This window comes from Phaethon lepturus, unplaced genomic scaffold, assembly GCF_000687285.1.
Source record: "Phaethon lepturus isolate BGI_N335 unplaced genomic scaffold, ASM68728v1 scaffold3216, whole genome shotgun sequence".
Taxonomy (NCBI): Eukaryota; Metazoa; Chordata; class Aves; order Phaethontiformes; family Phaethontidae; genus Phaethon; species Phaethon lepturus.
The window spans coordinates 85,375-101,114 of NW_010546819.1; the positions used below are offsets into that span (position 1 = coordinate 85,375).

Here is a 15,740-nt window from a genome sequence, read left to right on the forward strand (position 1 = left end):
CAGCCAACAAGTAAATGACTAAACATGTTAACATTAGTCAGACTTGTACGTTAGCAGTTTAAATAGGAAGAGTTCATACCCCTCTGTGAAGCCATTACTTCTGTTCATCTACATGCAGGGTAAAGTTCATTATATAGGTTGGGAAAAAACCCTACTGACCAGAAGCCCAGGACAAGAAGTAGTACCTGTCTATGAAACTGTTAGGCTCCACGTGCATTAGATAAGTGAGCTGTCAGCTGGCCAAGGTATATCAAGCATGGTAGCACTGAACTGCAGTTAGAGGAAGAGTGCCACAGGGAGTAAACAGAAGTAGAATGAACATGGTTAGATCAAAAAAAGCAACAGAACTGAAATGCCAGTTAGAAGGCAAAGGTGGAGCTAGTTTGTCACTCATACAAATAATGATTTGAAGAAGGCAGTGACAATAAGAAGATATGCAATGTTAAAACATCACTCGCCACCCAGCAATCCCTCTGAGCACAGGCAGTCAAAGGAGACTAACATCATCCAAACCCACACACAATATGCAAACACTGATGCATCTTAAATTCCCTGCCTCTACTGTCAAGAAAAAATGGAAGAGAAAACCAGCCAGACCTAGTAGAGAAAGAAGATATGAAAAAACACCTGAAGACATATTCTGGAAACACTTTTTTCCTGCCTAGCCGAGGTTAGTGACCAATCGTCATCATCTCTCTAGTCTCTTTATCACAGCCCAATTGCACACCTGCTCCGCTTTTTTACTGACCTTGGTACCTTTTACCATTTAGCACACCTTCCTGGGTCATCTTCCTCTCCTTTTTTTTTTGGTCACCATCACAAAAATCTACAGTTATGGCATTACTAGCAGTTAAGATCCTTAAAGTGTTCACTTTGTTATGACTTTTCTCCAATTATATCTGCCTCATCTAACTAGACAGTAAATTCTATGGTTCCTGCTCTGGATTTGCCCCTACACAGCACCAAACTGAACACAATTAACAAACAGCCTTGCTACTTAAATGCAATATAATTACAACCACAAAAACTGAAATATACTCCAGGCCCTCAAAATATTTTTTTTAATATGCTTTCAATCAGAGATTTCAAATTAATGAAAAGGATGAAATTTTTTACCCTTTGTATTTTGCACACATTAAAACAATTAAACTTACAAAAATTATTGAGAAAGGTGAGACTCTCATGCAACTACCTGGTTCCAGAAACTGTGAATTTTAGGGGTAGAAATAATGAAATATTACGACCCTTATACTCAAATCATAAGAGCTCATTACCACAAATGCTATCAGTCTCATAAATTTTCAATGATAATGAGTGGAGAAAACAAATTTTTTGGTAAGTTAACTAGTAAAAAAGAAAGATATTTTGCCAGAAAGGTAAAACTCCAACATTTTAAAGCTATTGTAGATTTTTTTCTTAATTTCTCAAAATCTTTCATATTTAATAACTGCAGAGCTTCTGCTGCTTCCATTTTAGTGATAAGGTTTATTCTTCCTCTTAAAAATAAAATTCTAGAATACAAGCGGATAACTGTAAAATCACGGGTATAAAACTACTTCAAAAGAAAGACAAGCAGTGAACTAGTTTGCCAATGGAATAAGGTAAGCTATTATTTGTTGATAGTAGTAGTATTAAAAACACTCACTGTTGCTGCTGCAAAATGCAGGACAAATATGACCTATCTGCACACTTTGAGCTAACAATTTCCATTTAGCAATACCTTACTTAATATATAAAGTACATGCATCTTCTGGAACTAGTCATGCAACCAAAATATTACTCCATGCAAGCATTTGAATAAGAACTGTATGCTGAACACACAAATAAATCCTTGATTTTCACACCATTTCAAAAACACCTGTATAAAAACTATGTGCATATCATATTAGAAAGCCAAGAAAGTACATATTTAAAATGTCTCAAACATATCAAGTTGTCCTTTTGGGGTTTTGGGAGAGATAAATCACTTTCTGGAAAAAAAAAAAAAACAAAAAACAAAAACACCTAAACAAATCACTACAAACCACATTCATGTTTAAAACAAACAAACCACCTTGAAGTTCTTCCCATATCACTGAAAAGCCAAATAGCTATAGCTTGTGATGAATGGCATTATATAATTTGCCAGAGGCATAAAAAGCATGGTTAAATACAATCTTCAGCATTTTAAACAGAATACAGTCCTTCAACTGCAGGTGGAAATGGATACGGAACACTGTTCAGGCAAAGCTTGACTGTGCTTAACACTGCTAACAGCTGCAGAACATGATTTCAGGTTCTGACAGACAAAATGCACATACAGCCTGCATTGCTGAAGTGAAAGGCTTAACAAAAAGGCAACTTTAAAAAATAATAGTAGTATATTAAAAAAAAACAACAACAAACATATCTCTGGACAACAAATAACTGCCTGCTTAGCACAGAAGGGTAGTACTATAAAGCAGGGAACACATCGGATTGTGCAGATTGAAAAACACTGTATTCTTTTTGCTCACAATCAATGATGAAATAGATAACAGAGTAAATAAAAGAATTTCAAGAATAATGAAAAACAAAATAGCCTCAGGTCAGAACTAGCTGTGCAGGAACATACACCACGTGGCACACCGAACAATTTTTGTGATTTTATTTAAAATCTCAAAAACAAGTAGTTCCATGAGCAGCAGAATTAACAAAACTGATTAAATTCTAGCTTTCAACAGTGTTGCATCTCACAGATGACATCAATACACTAAGCTTTCCCACCACAAGTTCTTTATTTAGCTACAAAATCCTCAGTTCTTTTTATTTTCCAGTACTACAGCCCCCGATGTTACTCAACTCCTCACATTGCCTAGTTCAGCAAGAGACAAAAACAGGCAGCGGTTTCTCTTATAGCCTTATGCTGCCCATCCCTATTACAGGAACTTGCATATTTTAAACTCCTTTATCAAGTTAGCTCAAAGTTGGACAACAGGCTTAAAGCTTACTGTGGGCCAAAATCAAGAGAGACAACATGTAGGATTGCTTCCTTAGGAAGCTAGGAAAATGTTCTCCCTACCATAAAGCTGTATTTTTTTTTTTAAGTCCGTAACTTGAAAGTTGTGCAACAGTTGTGAAGAGAGGAAATTATTTGAGATATCTATCGTAGGTTGTTGATCCTAGAATGTTGCCAAAATTTAAGGAATAAGCTGAATCTGGTCAAAGAGGTTTTTTTTAAAATGTAAACTTGCAACCTCACAAAAGTTGCACAGAACTACAGAACCTTCCTACTTGGGGAAGGAAAGACATACACAGGGTGAGGGGGTGGGGAAAACAACTTCAAAGGGACTTGTAGTAGAATTCACAAAAATAAAAGGAAATTTTTAGTTATAAGAACAAGAACTTCTTTACAAAAACTGAAGATAGATAGATAGATAGATATGTTTTCAGTACTTTCACTTCCTGTGGTGATCTCAAGAAGTCTCCCCTAAAACCATGACAACTGTCTATACAGAGCAAAATGAAAAAGTGCCTTTGAATAAAGCAGTCCATTAATTAGTAACTAGACATGTAGAACAATTGATTAAGTTTACACAAGAAAGAACATGTTCTATTCCAGGAGAATGTTAATAGTGGAAGAAATATCCCACTACTTGTTATTTTGTAATATGGACATAAGCTGAAGTGAATCTAATGCTAAATACAGGCAAATAAAAATAGGTTATTGTGACACAGTTGTCTAAAAAGAGAAGAAAGTTGTGTTGGATACTGCCAGGGTAGCAACAATATTTCATTTCAATTCATCTGAGATAACGAAACTACAGCTTGGATGCTAGGGCCAACCTGTTTCCTTCATGAAGAAATCTGAAATCTAAGAATCAGATTATCAAGCTAGTTTCCTGCTGCTGCTGAGCAAATGGCAGAGTTCACTTTCACATAGGTTTCTACAGGATTCTGCAGTAACAGTTCTAGAAGTGCACGGAAATGATAGTTACTGATCTGCAGCCTGATAACGAGCCAGCATTTCCCTCCCTTTCAGTGACTGCGGGTCCTTTTCTGATGGAGGCACAGCAGCTTCTGTCACAGATCAACGGTCAATGCCCTCTTTTCATGAAGGGCACTCTGTGTCCTCTCCATGATGAGGTAGAAGGAAAAAAAGGTCCCAGACTCAAAGTACCCAAAGAATACACACTGTTGGGGGTGAAGGGGAGAAGGGAAGACACAAAATAGAGGTATACATGTTTTCAAAATGAAACAACTATTCTAATTTCAGACCTATTGACAGAATGCAGACTGCTGTAATTATTCCCTTTGAAAATACTCCATAGGATTGGATTTAGAGTCAAAGACCAAAATAATTGACAAGGACCTTCACACAATTGAGGAACACACTTCAGCATGGCATTGTCACATATGTGATGAATCGGTGATCTAAGAACAAGGTCATACCATCTTCATATGCAGCAAAGACCTGAATTCTACCAAACTCCATTAAAATTAACCCCAAATCCTTGACAGCTCAGCTAGCAAAATATGTTTAGTCAATCTCTTCTGTCTACTCTACTGCCAATCTCTACTCTCACTCCTATGTTCACGATCTTGACTGTATAGCTATCTACAGTCATGCAGAAATGTATTCAATACATTTAGGGGGTGAAGGATCAGAACTGATCCATGTAGCTACCAAAATGGTCTACTCCTCTGTTCAGCTAGTCCCACCTGCTATAGTGAACGTTATTTTATACCTGATGCCACATTCATTAATGACCACACGTCAGCAGTGTTACAGAACTCACTCTTCAATGAACTGTAACAGTGAGGAATACATACATGTTAGCTAACTAACATGAAAAAACACATATGAGTTGCTTAAATTAAGCTCAGTCAGTATACAATCCTCAATTAGACACTTATTTCCACAGGTAGGCTTTTAAGTACAAGATTTCAAAACTGCCTAAACTACTGTCAGAAAGGTTACAGCTTCCTCATGCAGAGTGTGCCTACTCCTACTTTGAATTAATCCAAGCTGCTACAGGTCTTACACTACAGCCCTCCACTGCAGAAGGGCTCAAACCCACATTTTTCATAGCCCAGCCAACGCGAATTTGCTCTCCAAGAGGAGAGGTTTGAAAATGACACGAGGAGACAGATGAATGATACGCTGGGCTAGGAACACAGGGAGAACTGTGTCATTTTTTCTAGCCCAGTATATCCACCTCTAACAGTTAAACTGTGTGGTCTTTTTTTGGGTGGCTGTGGGTGGAAGACGGGGACAAACCTCCTCTCATTTGTTTCCTCCAGATGTTCTAATTTCCCACAATAAGTCTCTGAGATGTTTATAACTGCCTGTTTAAGGTTCACATATATAATTCATTCAGCTTCTTGAAATAATACACATTAAGAATTTCCTGCTTATTCTAGTCTGATTCAAGAAGTTTTGAAGTACTCTTCCAAAGTAAGTGCAATAAGATAAAGAGCTTCATGGTCATATCTGAGACATATATGCTCAGAACTACAAGAAAGTTCACCTGTAGTTCAAGTGTGTCACAGCATAGAAATATCTTTGCAAGAAGAAAAAGCCAGATACAAAACAAAAATTGATAAAGATCTTAACTTTTATTTAGATGTTCACTTTTGTCATGGTGAGCTGAGACATAAAAGCCTAAAATATTTTAATATGACATACTAAAAACAAAGCCATTTTAGGCTCACTAAACAAGTATGCCTGAGTAAGAGCTGAATAACAATGGCAGTGATTAATTATTTCTGGTGGTGGGGAACAGCTGTTGCCTGAACTGCTGAAAAACTACACATAGCTGTCATTAGTAACAGCTAAAGCTTAAAGTGGTATTCTAGAAACTCATAGACAGGTAGTTGTACTTAAGGTTGTGATATTTGACAACTGAACAATAACACTCCATTATTCAATACTCTGGAAAAAAAATGGGCATAAAGGAACTATTTCAGGATTACTTTGTAATCTGCCCTTCTCTTGTTCTTCCTTTTTTAAAATTTGTATGGTTTAGCTACGCGCTACTGTCCACATGCTTCAATACAGGCAGATGGCTTTTTATCAATACTGTAAAAGTCGGCCCAAGTTGGGTTACATTCAAAACTTTTAACTCATTCATGCTCAGTAGAGGTTCTGTCTAGTTAAGGTTCTTAAGCCTGAGGGATGGGATGCCATCCAGAGGGACCTGCACAAGCCCAAGGAATGGGCCCATGTGAATCTCATTAAGTTCAACAAGGCAAAGTGCAGGGTCCTGCACCTGGGTCAGGGCAACCCCAGTATCAGGGCAGGCTGGGGGATGAAGGCATTGAGAGCAGCCCTTCTGAGAAGGACTTGGGGGTACTGGTGGACGAAAAGCTGAACATGAGCCAGCAACGTACACTCACAGCCCAGAAGGCCAGCCATAATCTGGGCTGCATCAAAAGCAGCGTGGCCAGCAGGTCGAGGAAGGTGATTCTGCTCCTCCACTCTGCCCTGGTGAGACCCCACCTGAAGTACTGTATCCAGCTCTGGGGCCCTCAGCACAGGAAAGACATGGAGCTGTTGGAGCGGGTCCAGAAGAGGGCCACAAAAATGATCAGGGAGATGGAACACCTTGCCTATGAAGAAAGGCTGAGAGAGTTGGGGTTGTGCAGCCTGGAGAAGAGAAGGTTCTGGGGAGACCTTATTGCAGCTTTACAGTACTAGAAGGGGGCTTCTAAGAAAGATGGGTACAGACTTTTTAGCAAGGCCTGTTGCAACAGGACAAGGGGTAATGGTTTTAAACCAAAAGAGGGTAGAGTTAGATCAGATCAAAGGAGGAAATTTTTGACAATCAGAGTGGTGAAACACTGGCACAGGTTGCCCAGAGAGGTGGTAGATGCCCCATCTCTGGAGACGTTCCAGGTCAGGTTGGATGGGGCTCTGAGGAACCTGATCTAGTCGAACATGTCCTTGCTCACTGCCAGGGCGTTGGACTAGATGACCTTTAAAGGTTCCTTCCATCCCTTCCAACCCAAACTATTCTATGATTCCACCTCATTAAAAAAATCATACCATATATACTAAATTTTGCCTGCACTGATGAGGAGGCCAAGGCTACAGAGCTGAAAACATTCTATGGAAATGTTCTGTCTTCTAAAGCCAACCACAGTGGCATTAGAAGACACAAAAGACTGGCATAATGGATGTCTGTTCTGCGCTCTGACTCTCCTTGCTGCAACTCGCAAGTTAGCATAAGATAGAACAAGCAAAAACAGAGACCTGAAAACAGGAACAGGAGTAAAAAATAAAAGACAGAAGGCAGACCAAGTGAGAAAAGAAGTAGTCACAGATAGGCTATTACCAGCCATTACAATTTACAGCTAGCTCTAACATAAAATTGTAACATTCAGGTCATCACTCCCCAGAGTCTATTTTTAAAGTACACACTAAAACCCTCAACAGATATGTATGTCTGTACCCCCTCCTCCTGCTTTCCAGTGGTAGGTCCGTAAAAATGTTGCAGAAGAGATGAGACTTCAAGGTCAAGTCAAAAAAGTTTGACTGTAAGGTCCAGAGTAAGACTGAGAAGGACAAAGCTCAAAGTTATCTCACGGTGAATACCAGTGAAAACTTTATATTTCTCAACTGCAATTTTTCAGGTTTTTTTAAACAAGTTTTTTTAAAAAGCATGAAGAATATAAGAAGTTGACCATAAAACTGAGAAACAGAGAGCTGAGTACCAAGTCTTAGTACTGGCAGAACTGCAGTGTGCCACTGTCTGCTCTAAACTTGTATTTGTTTCCAGACAAAGCAAAACTCTAAGGTGTTTTTTCTTTTTCTTTCAGTACTTTCTTGCTGATGTGCCACTAACTTAAACTCAGTGCAATGAAAAACTAAGCTCCTGATACAGTGTCTCCATCAACACTCTTACAGACAATGACCCTTACAGTCCTCCACATCATCTGACTCATAATCTGAACATGCTCTTGGAGTAAACTACCTTCCTTTATTTAAATATTTATCTCAAGTTTGAATACTTTCTTTTCATCCTATACACACATGGCAAGATCTTTCCTTGCTGTCCATAGTATCAAAATTTCTACCTACCCTCATTGATCTCCCTCATATATACGCCTCTGCCAAAACAAGAGTACACAAAAAAAAATGCTGCAAGGTGGGGGGTACGGGGGGCGTGCGGACAGAACAACTACTAACTTTCAAATCTTACTTGGAGAAACATGGGAAAGTAAATAAGACACACACACACATGCACCCCACCCGCTCCTCCCAGCAAAAAAGTCAGATTAGATGATAAATCCTGTCCAGACATTGTTCTAAAACAAATATGTAGGTAACTTTATGCTGCCCCACAATAATGACTCGTACAAAGCATTATTATTGCTTGACAAGAAAGCATACAACATTAAGCAACCACCTTCCTCTATGCCCTTCCAAATTCTGTGCTGGAGTTAGCAACATACAATCAGGTTTTTTTTTGAAGTGCAGTGTGGAAAGAAGTCATCACAAATAGTGTTCCAGCAATTTCTATTCTGCACTCTTTTGTGAACCTATACCTCTTCAACATTAAACAGCAAAAAGGCTCTGCTTATAAAACAGCAGAAACTCACCAAGTCCAAATTCAGCACACTTTGTCAGATACCCTTCAGGTGTTTTATTTTTGTTCAGAAAAATGGTGAGCTTGCTTTCCTTCATCTCAAAGCTGGTTCAGAGCACTGTATACCTGGGAGAGTGAGAGGGAAACCCTATATCAAAAGGAAAAAAGCTAAACCTATTTTACTAAAGCAAAGCAAAACTAGAGAAATGTCAGTACTTCTCACCACATGTAGACTATGAAATATAAAAATTTAATGTAATATTATTTTTTTATCATTTAAGAGACCCACCACTATAGACATCTGCCTAAGAGATGTAATTCATGGCTCCAGTGTGAAAAGCAAAGTCCTATAAAACCTTAATGATTGCTAGCTTAAAACACAAAGAACTTCACCACACAAAATTTAAACATTTAAATTCTTTTGCATATGCTGAACTCCAAAACAATACAATTTGCAATGTATACAGCACTGCTCTTCCAACATACATGTACAGCAATAACTAAATCACTCTCTGTGGCTGACACCAAAAAATTCCAATTTTTGTTAACAGATTGCCTGACACCAATTAAATATAGCATTGAGAAATAAACTTGATCTTCAAAACTAGCCTCATGAGAAGCTTTTAACTGTAAATATTCCCTCCTAAATCTTTCAGTAACTTGTGAATATAGCTATGATTGTTTCCTACAAATGAACAAAAGCCTTGAAAAAGTAAACCAAGTTCTAATTTAGTAAGACATATTTCATTTCCACTGGCTGTGAGTGAATACAGAACTAGGGGTACAAAGACAATATGGAATACTAAAGGGAAATGGCAATTAGATACGTTAAAGATTCAATATTGCTCCCTCTGAAACTGATAGTGCTGTTATCAGTGACACAAATGGGCAGCATTGGGCTGCCAGAACAAAGAATGGACAAAACAAGGCTACCTTCACAGGCATTACTTGTAGTAATTTAAGTAGTCAGGAAGGCAAGTGGAAGAATGCCTGAGGTAGACACCACTATAACACACCTATGAATGGAGCACAGAAGAAGAACTAGAAACACTATTCACAAAATTAAAGAAAAGAATCTCAGAACTGAAATAAAACTGTTATCATTTTACTGTGCACATACAAAAAGATCATAAAAAGAGAACTGAGGAACTATTGACCTATCAGGCTCCTGCAGACAATCTACAAAGTTTTCACTCAAGTAGTGAACAATTGACTCACTGCAGACCTGTATTTCACCCAATCCATAGAATATGCAGACCTTCAATCAGGCTTTTCCACAAAAGACTACCCTTTGTGATAAATGAACCGCTGAAAAAGATTCTAATATAACTTACCATTATGTATGGTATTCATCAACTTCGAGAAAGCTTTTGAGTTAGGAGAAAAAGGGCTTCATGTTAAGATCATGTTTAACAGACACACAAAAGAATATATGTATAGACAGGAATTTCAGTGAACAATAATATACCTGAATACATCTTTCTTGTATTAGAGCTCTGATCATTTACAGTAGCTCAAATTGTAAAATGGACTTATTTCCATCCACTATAATTTTTTACTTACGTTTCTTTTGTCAGTGTTTGTCAGCGTTTAAATGTTGAGTATAACATTTAAACATTATAAACATTCCAGCACATGCCAATTAGCTGCATTCTAAACCTACTATTGCAAATGAAAAGTCAAATACTTCCCAGCAACAATCAGTCTTCCCGACAAAAGGCTGATTTTAGTTTCATTGTCTGCAAGAAATTTAGAAACTTAAACTGAAGCTGCCTTGCTAATTTTAATCACAAGGCATCTTTTTTGTTTTGCTGATAGATTGAGACTAACTCAAGCAATCAAGAAGTTTAACAGAAAACAGTTGTATCTCCTACACTTCAGGGAGCTCAGTTGAAGAACTCCTCAAATATGTAGACAGAAAGAACATCCAACTAGTGGTACACCAAAGGAGATGCTGACATGAACTTCCTTTTCTTCAAGGGCTGGCGTTTTTAGAGAATATTGATCTCTGACCATGAAGTGCCAGAATACACTCACATCCTCTGCTGGGTAGCTAGAAGTCTCTGTAACGCAGACTCCACAGCAACACAACACTTTTATGCCCAGTTGCTGAGTGATGGCAGTCATGCAGATGGCCCACTCTTCCACTTACGTCAACAATTTATTCATACTTAGGATAATGACCTCATGACTACAAAATATTTTAGTTTCAATTTACTAGTTCACTCTTTCACACTACTAATGAACAAAGTCCCTGGTTTACACGCCTGGTTTGACAAGATGATCGAATGAATGATTTTGCAGGCAAGAGTGTAGCACACATCTCTGTCATACTTCCATCGGGTGAATTTTATACCTGCACCAGCCTCTGAGGTATGACTGTAATAACTGTTCATGTTCCAACAGCGTGACTGTCTTTTATGCTTTATTTTTCTCTTCTTTACTCTCCCCACAACGGGCAGTTCCTAAAGACTGCTGTCATAAGCCATTTTTTAACTGCCAAGCTCTTCTGAACATCAGGATTCCAAAAACATGGGTTAACAACAAAGACAATTTAAAATTTTGTTATTGATACTAGAATATTACAAAACTAATTTAGAAGTCATTAAAAAAAAAAACCCTTGCCTTTTACCTACTGCCTAAACTTGAATAACTAGCCAAAGTTACTTCCACAAAAAAAACTTAAAATTTTTAATATTTTAATTAAAACATTACAGACCAAGTCTGTAATGTGAAAAGACAAATATTAATGCTTTTTAAGTCTTGTGGTAGAGAAGGGAAAAAACCCCACACAATATACAAAATCCTGTATGATTCTTGACAGAAGTGGATTAATCTGGTAAAAAAATGAAACAGATAAATTTAATTAACCTTCTCAACAGTTTTCAGAGAACTAACAACAATGTACAAAAATACAATTATACTCAAAACTCTTACTTTACAAGGAAAAAAAAAAAATCACCAAAACACACAGCGTTAATATGGCCGGGATTATACACATTGGGATAAATCCTGCTTTCAGGTGCAGAGGATATGATGCAACTTCTGTCTGCCAGCCTTAAAAGCAGAATCAGTTTGCCCACACATACTCTCCACAGCCTTTACTGGATTGTATCAGTTCATTTCAGTTATGCTCAATTTTTATGCACAAGAAATAGCAGCCATTTTGATCCACCACTGCTTTCCATATTAAGGAAAGTCCCTTTCAAATTCAAGGAACCGCTGGGTAGGTGTTTTGGGGCACCTGGGGTGGGGGTGGTTTTGTTTTTTTTTTTTAAACAAGCTTAGCCCTAGATTGCCTGAAGCTACACCTTTTGCTTTTGTTTCTTTAAAATTGTACCACACCGGAGTTACCACTAACCCAAACCATCACATGCACTGTATTCCCAAGCATCGCTTTGACAAAGTTTTGAAAGCAGAATACACTAGATATGCCACAGTGAAAAATTTACTACTACGAGATACACACTTCACAGACAAATGAGGAAGACCTGCAGTTAAAGAACTGACAAAAAAATTCAGTAGACCTAGTCAGCAACACAGGGTTAAAGCAAGTAGTTGTCTGGCAGCTCAGGAACATACATAAAAACCAAGTAAGAGAAACAAACTGCAGTAGAACCCCTTTCAACTGCAGCTACTAAGTGTGGAAAAAAAGACTTTTTAACATTCACAGTATACACAGTCCTTAAGAGAACTGTGCCAATTCCAGGACACGTGAATTACACTCTAATAGCCTGCTACTGTGCTTATCAGAATGAACTTTTCACAATAAGTATGTGCCACAATGGAATAAATGTGTGAGAAAAGGATTCACACCTTTGATTCTTACTTTGAAAGTCTCTTTTTTTGGAATCCTTAATATTTCCAATAGGAATTACAAAGACTGTCATGCAACGATCAAAAAAGACAAATACAGTGTTATAAATTATCAGAAGGGATCAAAACAAAAAGCATAATTATGCCACTTTAAAAATTCATGTTGCACCTATATTTCAAATACTACCTGCATTTCTCAAAAAAGGATATAGTAGCACTAAGAGAGATCTGGAAAAGGTACGAAGGATAACGGTATGACTGAGAAAAAGGTATTAAGATACCCAGGTGTAAAAAGAAATAATGGGGGGGCAGTGACAGAAGTGTCTCACTTATGAATACTGTAAAGATGCTGAATATTTTTAATGACTATTCACTGCTTTTAGAGGAGTGTCAAAACATGATCAGCAACAGCTGCAAACAAAGTATATCCTTTTACAATGCATAAAGATACGAAACGCACTTCTCACGATATCTTCTCAGATATTAACAGCATAAATGATTGCAAAAGTTATTAGACAAATTTATGGAAGAGATGAATAGCTACAGATATCCAACCTTGAGATGAGATACAAGGAATCCTAGTAAGAAAACGCCCTGTTTAACCTAATTCTTTCGAAACAAACTGTTCTAACACAGACCTCATCCAGTTACATGATGAAGGGCCAACACTAGATCAGCCCCCATTGTGACTGATGGAGCTAATTCTAGACTCCCCCCAAGCCTCAATACAGAACAGAAGGAGAACTGTTCCCCTACCACTATCCCTTCCACACCCCATAAATTAGTGGAAGGCAGCTGAAAAAAGGTGTTTTATTCTGGAAGGAAAAAAGAGCTACTGTCTGTGTTCCTGGTATAACTGCCTCTGTTGACAGCTACCTCTTTCCCGACTTTTCCTGCACTGAAGTACCCTCCCAGCCACCTAGCTTTCTCCTACAATGTAAAGCCAAGGTACTGAACTCCAGTATACTAAGGTGTCAAGAAAGGTTAGAGATGGTGAACAGTAATCATGTATGCCAAAAAACTGTATGCCGTAATAGCTGGACTTCACGTTCATTGTTTTCCTTTATTTTCCATCTCTGCTGCCTTATGTACTTGCCTGTCAGTCTTGGATGAATCCTTCTTCTTCTAATCCTTATGGTAGCTACTATTGCTTGCTTTAAAACCTTACAATTATTCTTCCTTAAAATCAATGATACTCAGGAAGACTTCAGATTTCCAGCTCATTCATTTTAATTAGGTTCAAAATATCTCAGAATTGACTGTGTATTAATACCTATATCCGAGTCACCATCCTTTACTGTTCATTATCTGTTTTTTAAGGGAATTGGTTATGCATACAAAAACTAAAGTTGAATTCTAAGCTTACCAACTACTCCCGCAGCAGAAAAAAGGCCTAGTGACTTTTGTCTTTGAAAGGATGCTATTTGGTGTAACCAACCACTAAATCCTTCAGATTAGGAATCAGTCCATGACAGTTATCACACTTTAAAAAAAAAAAAGGTATTTGAGATTCTTACGTGAATGGCTTACAAGTTTTTTCATTTGTTTGGGGGGATGGAGGAACAGTGGGGGGTTTTGTTTGGGGTTTTTTTTATTTTTTATTTACTCAGAACCTCTACTCATTCTTATCAGGAAATCTTTCTTGTAAATGTTCAAAACAAATAAACAATGAGAAATAGATATAAAACCAAGTCAAGTACAAAAGATCTGATAGGATTACTCACGCACAAGCCCTGGACACGTTTGTATCCTTCACCTCTATTTACAGCTTCCATGAATCTCTTCTCAACTCAAGTTTCTAGAGCTATACTGGTCCAAAGCCACCATAAAAGCTCTAAGAACAACTATTTTGCTAGGTATTTTGACAGCACACTTTGTGTGTATGGCGTACCTGTATATCTAACTCCTGCAGCACTTTTTCAATTATGCCTAATACTCCCAAAAGAGAGGTTTATTTGAGTAATCTTCTGGATTGGCTTATCTGTGCCAACTTTTTGCACTTTATTTATGCTGGGAAGATTTATTTAAAATGAGCTTACAGCCAGGTGGATCAACACAAAGATCTTGCAGGTTTGCCCTTGTTTCAGCCACAACATTGCTGAAAACCACAACAAGGTTTTAAGCAACTAATACAGGTAACCTTTATAAAATATCAAGAACTGCCATACAGTGAAAAGGCTCTGGGATATATTATCATTTAGTGTAGCTAAGACACATCTTCACATTTAGACAGATGGTGGATTCCACAGTTCCCCTTTTTTTAAAGCATTCTTAAATACAAAAGCTATTGAAGTTTTCGATTGTATCCGTAAAGCTATCCCAACTGGTTCCTGCCATTTTAAGTAGAGCTAGGTGTTTGGACTGTCATCAACCACAGCGTACGAAGCTACCTGGGGACATCCTGATTTCAAGTATTTCGCTAAAAAGCAAGAACTGCTGTGGGGCATGTGCCCCAGTGTTGTATCAAGTAACACAGTACCACACCACAGGCTATCAAGACCTTCAGAAGCCTACTGTTCTTAGTCCTATCACCTCCATGCAACCTGTTTAAAGAAAGTAAAACAAATTACTTGAGTGAGAAGGAAGCATAGGGAATGTGGAGTTGATAATCAGACACTTGGACTGATTATATTTGTATAAAAAGAACATAGTATATGGATAGTATAGTATGATTCCTATAGATCAACACAGGAATCTGTCCACTATAAGTCTTAATGGATTTGTCCCCCAACAGTATCTTTCAGTTAAAGCTCAGTTATTTTAAGGTAACTAGTCTTCCTTATACCACTACTTTATGTTAGTATTTCCATTTAATTTTTTTTTATTTTTAAAACTTTACAGCGGAATCTCAGAAATTATTATGATAATCAACAACTGCTCTAGACATCAGAGCCTCTTCTTATATATCTATATATATAGATATATAGAAGTTAGTCACCCCAATCGTGATCCTGATACAACTTTCAGTCAGTTTAACTTCTGATACTGCAGCTCTTCACAACAAATAAATGGAAGATTTAAATGCAAAGTACATTTACTTCTGATTTTAAAAACCTGACTGTAGTGCTATCACCTCTGACTGATAGCAGCAACAAAAAAAAATAATTTTACTATATGAATTGGGAAGTCTTCAGAGGGACAAAAATGCCGCAAATACTATCAACACATACACATGACTTATTTTTCAGCTATATTTGATTTCTGAAAGACTTTAACATCTGTAAGATCTGAAAAGTACAATTTTCAAGGAGGGGTAAAAAATCCTTACTGGTCCTTTTATAGTCAAGCCTCTTCTCCCCCCCTTTTTTATGTTCCCATGTCACCTTTAACAGATTTTACGGAGTTAAAAGACTGATTGCTATCTCACATTTGACT

At 37.6% G+C, this 15,740-nt stretch overlaps 1 protein-coding gene across 1 annotated transcript in view; it reads right to left on the bottom strand.

Annotated features, from left to right (window-relative positions):
* Positions 1-15,740, bottom strand: part of MLLT10 (myeloid/lymphoid or mixed-lineage leukemia (trithorax homolog, Drosophila); translocated to, 10) — a 71,300-nt gene that overhangs the window by 35,760 nt on the left and 19,800 nt on the right. The gene's annotated exons all lie outside the window — the stretch shown is intronic.